Here is a 14,585-nt window from a genome sequence, read left to right as displayed (position 1 = left end):
AACTATAAACACTTCAAATACTTTGTTTATTTTATTGTATTTGACATTTTGGGAAATAGTGTTCCTTGTAGCAATGTTGCCTATATGGAAAAGAATAACAGTTATATAACTGAAAGGTTCCCATTTTCCGTACGCTGAGTTACTCGTTACCGATCATCACCTGGCAAACTGTGCTTGGTTTTCTTTAGAAATATTTGTCTGAATATTTTGTGAAATATGAAATGAAAATCTGAAGAGAACGCTTATCTTCATGTTTTTTTTTCCGTTTGAAAACATTTATGAACAACACGTCCGAAAAACAGCTGCTTCAAAATCGCGCTTCTGATTTTCTTTTCTGGTTCTCGTGGTAATATTATTACAAATGTCACAAATTCCATGATAAAAATATTGTCAAAATATTTCAAGAAAAAAGCAGCTGATGATTGGAAACGAGTAACTTTGTGAACTGAAAATCGGAGCCCCTCCATTATAATGTATTAAAGAATATTCTACGTCTGTATTGAGTCCTGTTATTTATCGCTTCCGGTGAAACAACAAAGATATCTATCTATCTATCTATCTATCTATCTATCTATCTATCTATCTATCTATCTATCTCTCTATCTATCTCTCTATCTACCCATATATATGTGTGCGTGTGCGTGTGTGTATATACATATACATATTCATACATATATATATAAATCTAATTTGGTTTGCCCCGCCCTTCCTACTCAACGTTAAGACCTGTGTGGGAAAGATTTTCCTTGGATTAATAGACAAACATTTTACACAAACACATAGATACAGGAATATATTTAACAGGCACAACTTAAGAGTCTCCTTTAGTTGTGCACCTAACATAAAAAAAGATTTTATCAAGTATCCACAATACAAGAGAAGAGGCAGGTTGCTCTTGCAAGGTATTTAATAAATGTCGAGTAGGAGACTGATGCCAAGCTAAAGGGGTCATATATGAAGCTACGGAGATGCCTAGACCTAATATCCGGAATGACAGTAATGTAACATCGAACAACAGATTAACCACGTCTCACGCCAATACACTTGCCACGTCCAAAGATAATAACAAAACCGGGACCAGTATGACAGAGAGCGTCACCGAAGATCCCGATATAACCGCCACGGATAATGAACAAACCATACATGCAGATAGAGTCACCAGTACAAACGTTGCACCTGGAAATAATGACCTATCCAGAACCAAGGTTTTAGAGGAGGTATCTGCTATTCCCAGTTCCACCACCTCAGATGAAGAACAAACATTCATCTTCGACACCGATGAGAGGACCAGCCCGAGCTCTATGTTACTAAGAGTGCGAATAGGGCCACAGCTCATGTTTATAAATATTATGGTTCAGCGAGCACTTAATTCAAGAAACGTTTTCTTGACCAACAGTCACCCTTCAGAATCCTAGAATGACAGTTTGTCACGTCCCTGGCCCGCCATGTGTGGCATCTCAAAGATCAAGGGACCCCGTGTGATGTCAAGTGGAAATTAATTGATTTTCCAGGCCCGTATATTAATGGAAGTGGCCGTTGCAAGATCTGTATCGCAGAGAGAGTCAAGATTCTTTAGGATTTTAAGAAGCCTGGTTCATTAAACAACCGTAAAGGAGTATTTTCTGAAGGTATCAACTTCAAACGTTACTTACTAGTAAATTGGATCTCCCTGTTTGCACATCATGCCTCTCCGAATATATAACGTTTTCCACTCTCTGTTTAAGGGGAAATAACCCGTACTCATTAACGTTTTTTCGTATTCCTCTAGTTCTGAGTGTTTTCTCACTTCTGCGACGTAGATAGTTTTAAATTTTGTATTGATATAGAGTCTGACAAGCTGTCCACAAGGCTTCAGCTTTCTGGGTGCGAAACCTTGGGGAACTCTATGTCAAAGATATAAAATTTTGTTGTAATTTATATATATATATATATATATATATATATATATATATATATATATATATATATATATATATATATATATATATATATAATGTAACCTCGTGGGCATCGGTGCCATTTTTCTCTTCCTCCGTTTTTCCATTCTTTGAACTTTCCGTCTTTCCGACGAAGGGCTCCGCCTGAAACCTCACACTCTCTCTCTTTCCTTTCCCGAGCGTCCAATAACACTATCCGTATCACGTCCTCACTTTTTTGTTATTGTTTTTTGTGTTTTTTTGAACTTATATATATATATACACACACACACACACACACACACACCCACACCCCCACACACACTCATATAGATATATACAAACATACACATACATCACACACACACACACACACACACACACACACACACACACACACACACACACACACACACACACACACACACACACACACACACACACACACATATATATATATATATATATATCAACAAAACAAAAATTGGAACAAGAAAGTAGCGGGCGACAACAAAACATTTCTACAGTTAGACGATACAAAGAAGGACAGGAAAAATCAAGGACGGGTCATTCGGAGCTTTCTATCGTTAGTTGAGTTCCAGATCATCCCTGCAGTTTCGACCCGTGTCACTCGAGACTGCTCCAATCTGGCCGGCCCCAAGAAAATCTAAGCTAAGAGCACTAGATTCTTTGGAAAAAAGCAAGCGAATATATACGAAAAGAAGGACGTTAAAAAAACGGAGAAATGATACACAATTACAAATACAAACAACGGGACATTAACAACAGGTGTCTTGCGACTAAGGACGAATTAAATTACGCTGGCGTGTGTGGAGTGAAGCCTTACGGCAGGGACATAAGGGATGAAAGTCATAGGAAGGAATATGCTACACGGATGGAAGTCAAACCAAGAAAGAGGGGTCAGGTTTGCGGAACACCGGTAACGTAGGAGGAGAAGAGAGAGGTAGGAGGCAAAGGGATTGAAGAATTAAGGAGGGACGATAAAGAGAGAAAAATAAAGGAAAGGGACATAAAGTAAGGTGCCAGGGAGGTAAAAGGGAAATGTAAATCTATCTATCTATCTATCTATCTACATATATATATATAAATATATATACATATATATGTGTGTACACACACATACACATATATAAGTGTGTGTATGTATATATGTATGTAAGCATGTGTGGATGTGTGTGTTACGTGTGTATTTTATTAAAAACAATTAATTCAAGGAAACCAATTTTGCTTCAATCACATATGTGCTTACATAAGTGAAATGATGAGAGTCATAGAGAAAAAGAGGTATACCTCAACCTCATGATGATCCGGATGTGCGTCCCTCTATAAATTTAAGATGAAGCTATGTAAAATCGATACCGTGGTATATACCAAGGAAAGGAAAATAAATTATCCTTTCATTTCGTCTCTAAAATCTCTGCTAAATTCCTCTTTTGTCAAGTTCTTAGAAACAAACAGTAACTCCTTCAGAAAGAAGTCTCTGCGATAATGAAAATAAATTGCACACCATTTCAGCTCGAATTAGATAAAGGTAAATGGTTATATATGCCTTACTGCATCCATTTCCTTCTAAGGGATATTGATCCTGAAAATAAAGGCCAACACGGTCGACTGAAAATTCCTTAGAATTCTCGTTCAATGTTTTCTTTGCTTCAGATTTCTATGTATCGTATCGTTTTATTTTCTATACCTTAATTATTTCCTTAATTTGTTCTAATTTCTTCCTTTTAAAATTTATTGTGAGTAAACAACTTGAAACCCTATTGAGCCAAATCTATAAAAGTCTTTTTTATCTGTTGTATGTTCCCTCCTCATTTTAATCCTTGCAGCTAAACTAGCACCGGATATGTTTTAATGCCCTCTCTAAAATGTAACCATTCTCAGTTACTAGTCATGTTTAACTTTTTTTTAGCATATTGGAAAAATGAATAGCGGCTTTTCATATGTCGTATGTTCTGAGCCCTGATACCGCCGGGGCCGACTTTGCTTTCCACACTAGGGGTCGATAAAATAAATAACAGTGGAGTACTGGGGTCGATATAATGGACTTGGCCCCCTCCCTCAAAATTTCAGGTCTTTAGTAGAAAGGATTATTATTATTATTGTTCAGTAGTTTTATTTTTATAACGTGCTTTCACTTCACTACCGAGCGCAGCTCTGTGCGCCTTGGGTATGTGCTGTGGTGCTCTTATGTTTACTGTATTGAAAGTGTTTTGCGTAGAATGTGTGCAGTACCCAGTAGTGCAATTTTCTGTATGTTATATATATTTGTAAGTCCTGGTGTTTTTGTTTATTATTATTATTATTATTATAATTATTATTATCATTATTGCCTTTGCACAGCTTCTAACGGTGATGTACTACGGTGTCAGCTGTTCACTACCAGTGAACTAAGGTAACACCTCTTATTTTTCGAGCACCTCACGGAGTATTCGAGCGGTTCCAAGTAGTACTGTTTTCTGCAAGTGCTCCACCTTTATTGCAGCCCCTATTTGTTCCATGTACTTCTTGAGATTTTTACTCACTGTTTCCAGGGATTCGACAATTATTGGTACCGCTACCACCTTTTTCATTGACCACAACTGCTTTACCTCCCAAGCTAACATGTCATACCTATATATAGATGTTTTCGATCTAGTTTGGATTCTTTGCCATCAAATTTGAATTCTTTACAATGAAATTTGAATTTTTCAAGGGGACTTTGTAAGACAAGCTAAAACGCAGAAAACGGTCAACAGGCATGCGCTGAAGTGATGCAAACGGTAGAAAGTAGGAGTCTTCATCCTCGAAAGAATATTCGATGACCACAAATCGATTCGAAGCCAGTTTCTCGAAATTGGTGCTCAAGCCTTGAAAAAAAAAAGAGTTAAACTACATCAGCCATAAGGGAATACATGTCTATCTTATCTAACTCATACAGTAGAGCCCAGTGTTACTCGAACCCCGAGCTTGGGACAACAAACTCGAGTTAGATAAACTCGAATAGTCAGCTCTTTGCTCTTTATAACCGTTTTATGAAGACACTTTTTTTGTTAAAAAATTGTTCAATTTGCATCTCCCCAACGCAAACGGACTGGTTCTTTTAAGGTCTCTCATGGGTAAAGTTCGAATAGAAAGATCGAATAGCATAATTCTCGAATGAAAACTCTGCAGCTATCAAGAACTTATGAGCATTACTTTTGCATCATACTATTATTAATTGCAATTCACCATACGTAGGCATAAAGGTAAAAATGAGCTCATACTAATCCTGATATAACGACCTACCTGAATGCGTCCACGTGTCATCTAGTTAAAGACATACCACGGGGGGAGGGAGGATGTAGCATAAACCCGCGCTTTAAAGCAATTTTATGCAATTTGGGGGAGGGGGAGGGGTGAAATTACCCTAATGATTAAAAGTTATGATCAGCAATTGTTGATTTAAATCAGACCATGTTTATTAGCTATCCTGTGATAAGGGTTTTATCTAAGTAATGATACTGCCCAAGTATTTACAACCTTCACTAGATTCGGACCATTTAGCTTTGACTTCATCAACTTCCTTACCCTTAGGATGTACTCCTCAATTTTCGTTTTCCTTTCTATAGTTGGTACTCTGTCAGATTCTAATACTCCTAGATACTTATAACTCTATCCTCCTTCCATTGATTTTAATGTCTAGCCATCTGGCAATTGGATGCCTTCACTGTTGACTACCTGTCCTCTTCTCATGACTAATATTGCACACTTATTTATGCCAAATTCCATGCCCATATCTTTGTTGAAAAGTCTTACATCTACATCTTTTCATTCTTACTAAAACTTTCAGATCATCCATGTAGAGCAAATGATCATTTCTGAACTGATACCCTGCCTTTGCCTTCCTTAATACTAAACTGAGGGGGATCAAACATAAGACAAATATTAAAGGGGATAACGAGTCCCCTTGGAAAATTCCTCTCTTGATATTAACTTACCCTAAGACTGTGTCACCTGAGTAGAGATCTACTTTCTATTTCTTCATGCTAAAGCTAACTAATTCCTTAGTGTTGTCTGGTATATTGAACATACTCAAACATTCATTGATCCATGAGTGTGAGATCATGTCATAGGCTCTCTTACAATCTATTCATGCTGTTGTTATTTTTTTCTTCCTGGTTTTTACTTCATTTAGAATTGCTTTGTCTATGTATGATGGAACATACGTTCTTCTAGCCTTCTTCCTGCAACCTTTCTATTCTTCTGGTAGTAAATTCTGGTTGTCAAGGTACTCGTAAATGCATTCTGAAAGCATTCATGATAACAGCTTCCACACTAATGGTAAGCAAGTGATTGGTCTATAATTGTTAGCTGTATTACCCTTGCTTTTATCTTTCATAAGGTGTATTGTCCTCCCTGGGGTCATTAATCTGGTATTATTCCTCCGTTCAAGGCAAGGTCAACCACGGTGCTGCTATGATAATATTAATGGTTTTGAATTTTGGCACAGAGCCTGCAGTGTTTGAGTGGTGTATTACATCGACCCCAATATTTGACTGGTTTTTATTTTATTGACCCCTGAAAGGATAAAAGACGGAATTTGAACCAAGAAGCCAAAGACTGACTAAATACCGCAAAGCATTTTGCCCAATATGCTGACGATTCTGCCAGCTCGTTGCCTTAACGATGATAATGAGAACTGAAGGTGGCGAGCTGGCAGAAACGTTAATACGCCGGGCGAAATGCTTTGCGGTATTTCGTCTGTCTTTACATTCTGGGTTCCAATTCCACCGAGATCGACTTTGCCTTTCATCTTTTTGGGGTCGATAAATTAAGTACCACTTGCGTACTGGGGTCAATCTAATCGACTAGCCCCCTCCCCCAAAATTTTGGGCCTTGTGCCTAGAATAGAAAAGAATTAGAATTCAATTGTAGATTCTTAAACATTTTGCAGAAAACAAAAAAGAAATCATCATAATTTTTCAATTACATTGTATTAAATTTATTTCTCATTTATCATGCTAAATCCGAAAGCCCCTCTCATAAATACGCATTTCAGTTTTCAATTTAATGGTTATTGAATGAATATATCTCAAGATCTCTTTCTCATTATTTTGTTATGAATAAGGCGGAAAGCTGGCAGAATCGTAAGCACGCCGGACGAAATGCTTGGCAGCATTTCGTTCGTCATTATGTTCTGAGTTCAAATTCCGCCCAGGTTGACTTTGCCTTTCATCCTTTCGGGGTTGATAAATTAAGTACCAGTGAAACACTGGGATCGATGTAATCGACCAATCCCCTCCCCACAAATTTCAGGCCTTGTGCCTTTAGTAGAAGGGAGTATTTTATTATAAATAGGAAAGATAGGTTAGTAGACAGAGAAATAGAGAGATAGACGGTTGCAAGATGAATTTACTTATTTTCCCGCCAGAAGTTTTAGGGACGTTTCTTTTTGGCTGTAAAAGCTATTGAATCCCATCGGCATCATCCAGCCATCTTCCCTTCCTCTGTCCTTTCCTCCCTCCCATACCTTTTTCTTTCTTTCTTTCCGGCTAACAAAAATTAAAAATTTCTGTATGCTCAGTCATACGTTTAATAACGTTCTAATTTGTAAGGCATTCTACTGACAGAATCGTTAGCTAAGCGGCGTTTCGTCCATCTGAGTTTCTGAGTTCAAATTCCGCTGACGGCGACTCTGCCTTTCATCCTTTCGGGGTTGATAAATTAAGTACCAGTTGCGTACCGGTGTCGATCTAATCGACTGGCCCCCTCCACAAAAATCTCGGGCCTTGTGCCTACAGTAGAAAAGAAGCTAAGTACCAGTTGAGCACCGGATTCGATCGAACCGACGTAGCTTCGTCTTCGAAAGTGCTGGCCTTGTGCCGAAATTTGAAGCCAATAACGTTCTAATATGAAACAAATTGCTGCCGTGATTTCAACTTCGAGATGTGGAGGGTTAATGACGAAATACACATTTTTTAAAACAAGTATATTTGTTCAGGTCGATGAATGACCAGAATCGTTAGAGTGTTGGTAAAAATACTTAAACTATTTTTTCTTGTCCTTTATGTTGTGGGTTGAAATCACGGTGAGGGCAGCTTTGAATCTCGGCGTCAATAAAATAAAGAGTCAATCAAGTACGAGTGTTAACGGAATCGACTCAGCACTTCTAAAAATTGCTGGTTTTGTGTCTAAATCAACAACCATTATGCGTTACGTCTTCTCTCAGGGGGGAAATCGGAAACCATTAGTATCTTTATTATTCATGGCTTGAGAAATAGTCTTCCTTTCTTAAAAGAAGAATCGGTTTCATTTGGAAATTGTTCAACTCTCTTATACCAATCTGCCGAAGACTGGTCTTTTTTTTTTTTGTAAATTTCATGGCTTTAAACTATCAATTTATGTTCCAAAAACCCGTTTAATAATTTTCTCATACAGGCATAAGTCACCAAATTTGAGGGAGGTCGTTAGTCGAGCCTTCGACCCCAGTCCTTGATTAGTATTTTATTTTACCGACTTCGGAAGAATAAAAGGCAATTTTGACCACAGCGTCATTGTAAAATGCCAGAACAAATACCACATCATTTCTTACCAGTGCTCTTAAGATTCTGTTTACTGACCGCCCTCAAGCATCCACTTAAGAATGACAAAATCATTTTACTAAATTCATCATTATTTCTAAAATTAATTGAAATAAAAGCTTTGTATTTCAACAGATATATAGTAAGAAATGTTTATCATGTTCAAGAATAACAAATGTTGATTTGCCATAGTATGATTTATAGAACCCAGCATTTCTCTTTTCGTGCAAAAGTGCAGATTGCAAATGGGACGAGGAACTTAGTCTATAACTTCCAAAATATTTTATTCAGTTCAACAACTCAGCTGATAAAATTTCGTAGCTTTCCATTCCTCTTAATGTCAACGAATACTAGAGTAATTTAGCATTCCAATGGCGATTATTATTACATTATAGTCATTTTCGTTACGTAGACAGTTACGCTAGGATTATTATGAACTATCTGGTTGAGGGAATGAAATTGAAGTTCGAAACCTTCTCCTTAGAATTGTGGAAGTCCATAACAGTACCATATAGCCCTTTTCCCAAGGAGTTGAATTTGGGTTACTTAGTCTATGTATAGAAGTACTGCTACTTTGTTAGGAAAGCGTGAAATATACTTTGTACGCATATTTCGTGGGAATTAGTTGAAGAACCTTACCTCATAGCACTTATATCCGAGTTTTGTTTTGTTTAGCTGGGTTGTTCGGTTAGAAAACAAATAAAGAGGGGGTATCCTCATGAAATATGTTTCTTCTTGCAAGGTTTCAATAGTCTTTTGGATTAAGATGCTTTCCTTCTTTTGTAGGTTTTCAGGTTTTCATCCTGGCTGAGTTAGTAATCCAATGAATATTTTCACAGAACCCTTTGTGTGCGTAAAATACTTAAATAAGCAATTGTAACTTTGCCACTTTTACATGCTTTCCTTTCTTTTTTTCTTTTTCGTAGCAATTAAAGAAATATGTGTGTGTTTTGTTTCTTTTTACTGCGACCGTTCAAGTGGCGTAATGATTCTTAACGTTTCATCCGTGCGTGAGGAAAACTTTATTTCATATTTAACTACCGGGTTTTCCTTCGCTTGCTGCTGGCTTTGCATTCATTTCAGTATTGTTTTTACCTGGTAAAAATTTTATGTCAAACCGTTTGAGTTATTCAAAGGATCAAAGCCGCTACTCACAAGAACTTGCTAAGGACGGATTTCTTGCGAGTTTGCGAGAATCACTCATATGAACAATAATTAAATGCAGGCAGATTTGTTGTCATATTGTATTCCTTAATCTTTCGTTCTTTTGTCATATTGTATTCCTTAATCTTTCGTTCTTCTGTCATATTGTATTCTTTAATCTTTCGTTCTTTCTCTTCCTCATTTGTATTATTATGTTTTTTGTTCCAAGAGTGAGTGATCTTTCTTTTCATTTGCATTTTCCACGATTTTATCAATGTTGTTAATTAAACTGAAATAAGCATAATCTGTTGCCATCTTATTTGTTAGAATACATTATCTTCCTTTCTGAAACGGTAGATCACGTGAGCTTAGGTTCATTTTTCTTAAAGTTTTACCTTGTTACTATTGTAGTTGCATAAAAGATTATTTGAGTGTTCTAGGTTATAATATTTGCGTCTACGCCCATGAACAATGACTACCTTTATATTATTCATGCTATTTTATCCTTGTTTTGTCCTTGTGAGTATCTTTTGTAGCCGTATAAGATCTATATTTCTCTTAATTCTCCAATTATTACCATATTTAGGATTGTATCATATTCAAACTCGCCATCTTTAAAACATTGAATTATTAAAATTTTCTCATATTCATTATAATCCATATTTTCCTTTTTATAGTTCGGTTTTGTCATTCATAGGTTAGTAACTTAAAAATATGAAGGGCTAGACTTTGTTGTGTTTTAATTTATATATTTTTTACATGTGTCTCGTTTACATTCTCACTTATAATAATTTCAATGTTTTTTTTTAAATACAACTCATTATATAAGGATATTTGTTTCATTAATTTTAAAGGTTCTTTATCATCTGCTAAGATTTATGCTTCGATTAAAATACATCATCTTCCCTCGTTGTCGCTGGCAACAATTTGTCTCCAATTGCACATCATATCCTCGAATGTGTGAACTGGAAAATCTCAAAGGCTGCATTACATTTTCTGAAAACTTTCTAGTGTGTGCTCATAACACGTCTTTCTTTTTCACAATTCATAATTCTCGAATAATTTACGTGCTCGTAGATGCCATATCACCCATATCCCTTTTTGTTGAGACTGAACTGCCAAAGACAATAAAGTTAATTGTTTCTTCGCATAGTTATCATATTTTGCGATAACTCAATCAACGCCTCTCCCGTCTCAGATTTCTTCCTGCGTTTCCAGTCCTACGATTTTCCTTTGCCTGTTGGCACTCTGATAACTTTTTACCGGTATTGGACTTATAGTAACATAACTAGATTCCCTTTCTTTAGCTTCGTGTTTATCTTTTTCTTTGCAATTATTTTCTCTCCTCTTCCTTTTCTTCTCAAAACTATCTGTCATTTCAGCTTTTTGTTTGTATTTTTGGCGTTATCACACAGAAAATTTTTCTTCTGTTTTGTTCGTCTTCTAATAGTCTTATTATTTAATAGATAGTTAGGTAGTTCTACGGTAAATATTTTATAATAGTTTTCTACTTGCATAAAGCCTCTTATATTCGTGTTAAATATCGATCCATTCCGGATTTTGATGTTAACTTCTGAATGCAGTCATTATTTTTCATGCCATTGAGTCAAGTCACACTATTTCATTTAACGTTTACTTCAAAATAGTACAACTACAACATATTACTGGAAATGATAGTTATTGAAGTTATTGTCTATGTTTTAAAAATTAATCTATAATACTTCTTTATTTGTCTTCAATAGGTTGTACTCTCCCACGATTTTTTCAAGTTTGTGTTGGTGCATTTCCCTAATCAGTATTTACTATCAGTTCCTCTAGAAAAATTCGTGCTGTTTACAACTGTGTTTCTAGTTGTTGCTCATTTGCATTATACAATTTGAAGCCATCTATAGACAAAAGTTAGTTAATTGTCATCCCATAGAAATTGTATCATATTTCAATTTCATTTATCATGTTCGTTAAAGGAACAAGCATGAGACAGAAAAGTAGACAAAGGAAATGTTATTAGAGAATTACTCTTCTAATTGAAATTGGGTAATTTTCTGTTTTCTTTGTATTTACAGAATTGCTTGTCATTTTCTCACAGCATGTATTTACTTATAATGGTGCTACGTTACTCGTGACTAATTTTCAAGATCCATGGTAGGGGAATTCTGCTAAAAGCTATTAGGGAGTCAACTTGTATAATTTTTCACACCCTTCTGGTTCTCTATAATGCATATTGGCGTGTCTCACAACTATAAGCTTATTCGGGATTTTCTGCCTCAGTTCTATCATAGACTCTCTATGTTATTCAGTGAATGTGTAATCTTCAAATATTGTCTCTTTACCACTTTTATCGCTATCTTTATCAAGTTCATTACAATTTATTTTTCCAAACGTTTGCTTGTTCTGGTCAGTTTTTCAAATGAGACTCGTGGAAAGTTGCTCTGTTCGTCTCGTTCTTCATTTCCTTTCTATCTTATATTTCCGTCATATATTCCGCTGCGTGCTTGATCTCGGTTACTTCACTATCTGTGAGTCTGTTATTTCTGAAGATATCCCTCCTAATATTTGCTAACTTGTTTTCGTTGCTGTTTTGATTTCGTGTTCTCCATATTTGATAAGAGTGTGCGGTATGTTTCTCTTCAGATGGCCCGCTTAATGCATAGTAATAGGCGTATATTACTTCTCTATACTCTTCTCGGGTCCATTTGATCCTCTTACAATTTTCATTCTGTCTTTCTGTGGTAGGTGTGGTGGTGGACTTGGAGGGCTCAAATTGGGGCAGTTTCCATTCAAGTGACTAACCAGCTTCGTATTCAGAGAAGATTGTATGCCAGTGGATGACTTTTCGAACCCAGGCTGGCTTTCTCCTGGGGTACGTGCTTCCAGATTAACCATAGGAAAACGAATTGGTGTACTGATGTAGTTTTCTTTCTTATTTCGTAAGACATATTTGTACTATATTAAAATTATTAGTGTTCAGCCCTGTATTGTGGCAGATGTAGAGACGGTTGTTGTCTCTGCCACTATTGTCGACTCCTCAATTAATACCGTTACAGTTACTTTAACTTTGCTATTACAACGTTGCTTAGTCTCCACCAATAGTGCCTTGAGCTGTATCGCTGTGGCTAACCTTTGTAACCATGGCGACAGTATAACCGTTATTTATTTAAATCTGCCACCTTTGCTTCTACTACTGTGTAGTATTATTAAATGTTTCGACGTTTGTCTTGTACTATTCACCTTAATCTCCACTTTATGAGATACATCGTAGAACGGGTCGGAAATAGATCTGACTTTGGAGAGACACTGGTCAATTGTGTCATAGATAGGGCTTTGGAGGGGCACAGGAGCAATCAGAAGTAAGTAGGTCTGCAACCAGGCTCTTGGAGAGACCAGTCGACTAGCAGCGATTTCTGATGCTGGGTGGAGGGACCGGTGAAAGTGCCCGGAGTCCAGTTCGGACCAGATCTCCAAGGAGATAGGAACTGGGAAGCAGTTATGACTAGGGTGGCCAAGCTCACCCAGAGGTGGGCTGAAAGGAAGGGTGGAAGTAGCGAATGCATATATAACCTCGGTAGTGTACTACCACCTAGCCGTCGAACCTTGTCCTCAGAAAACTCATATTGGAGCGCTTACTTTTCCGATTCTTATGGAATGGTCAGATTCTGCTGGTTAGAAAATCCATCTGCTGTCAACATCCATACCGTGGTGGTCTTCGGATGCCATCATTAATGATGCAGCGCCATGCTTTGAGGCTGTTGCACCAACAGAAATATCTAAATCACTGCGATGATGTGAACGACGACGACGAAAATATGAGTGGACTGGTGTGGGCGTCTTTCGTGCGACACATCTTTTCGCAGCTCATCTCATTGATAGAGCTACAGTCATGGGTCAAACGTAGATCAATGTTGGGTGTTTGGCATTTATAATGTTGTCAGACGCTCACTGCATTGTACCAGCTGTCCCCAAAACCGTTAGCGGGAAAACAACCTAAAATTTCCAGAGGGGGCTAGTTGATGATCTAGGATGATGGCCTAAGATTGAATCTTGGTATCAACAAGAACAGCCTGAGTAGTCTCTTCCAGAGGACCTTCGGGTCGAAGATCATGGATTATTTCCAAAGGTCTTTGGCTTGTCAGTGCTACAGAGGAGCATTGCCTGTTCGAGACAAGTTCTTCAGGCATGGAAGTGCCAACAGTGGAACCTGCCCGAGATGTTTGCAGGGCGACGAAACCGTCCTGCATGCAATAATTCAGTGTCTGTGCATTAGAAAGTTGTGTGATTGTGTGGAGCAGATGTTGTCGGGTGTAAGACAAATTCACCTGTTTGCTGAGTGTATAGTGAAGTTCGACGCACCACCTTCCCTTAACAGAGAAGGAAGATAGATCTTTCTCTACTTAGTGGTTGTGGCAAAAGAGAGTGTGTGGTGGACCCATCTGAAAGTTTTGAAGAGAGGCACCTTCCTATCAATTTCTTCAAATATCATTTGAAGAGGAAGGTGAAGGTAGAGAGGGAGGTGCTGCTTTCTATTGTGTTTATCAAACGGTGGTTCACAGTGGCAAAACTGGAGAAACTGAATGGATCTGCTCTGAATATGGTTTTCTACGCAATGGCAAAGAAACTGGAAGAGGGCACTTTCTCATGCCTTGCAGATAGCAGAGTAATCCGGGATTTTTGTGTGGGGTTTACCCTTGATTACTCTAAGTGGATTGCCTCGATATTGACGATTCTATTTATTTATTTATTTATTTATTTATTTATTTATTTATTATTTATTTCTCTACTTTCTTTAATAAATCCTCTGTTACATTCTTTAATGTGGTAGCTTAACTCCTTAATTGACGTTAACACTACATGCTTTTGTAACTTTTTATGCTGTAACTCGTTCTTCGATATTGTCCTCCATGTTTTGGGCCCCTGTAGCAGGATCGTTAGCACGCCCAACAAAATAGTTAGCTTCATCTCATTTGTC

This window comes from Octopus bimaculoides, chromosome 2, assembly GCF_046866305.1.
Source record: "Octopus bimaculoides isolate indiv1 chromosome 2, ASM4686630v1, whole genome shotgun sequence".
In the NCBI taxonomy this organism is placed as follows: Eukaryota; Metazoa; Mollusca; class Cephalopoda; order Octopoda; family Octopodidae; genus Octopus; species Octopus bimaculoides.
This window is presented reverse-complemented; position numbering follows the sequence as displayed.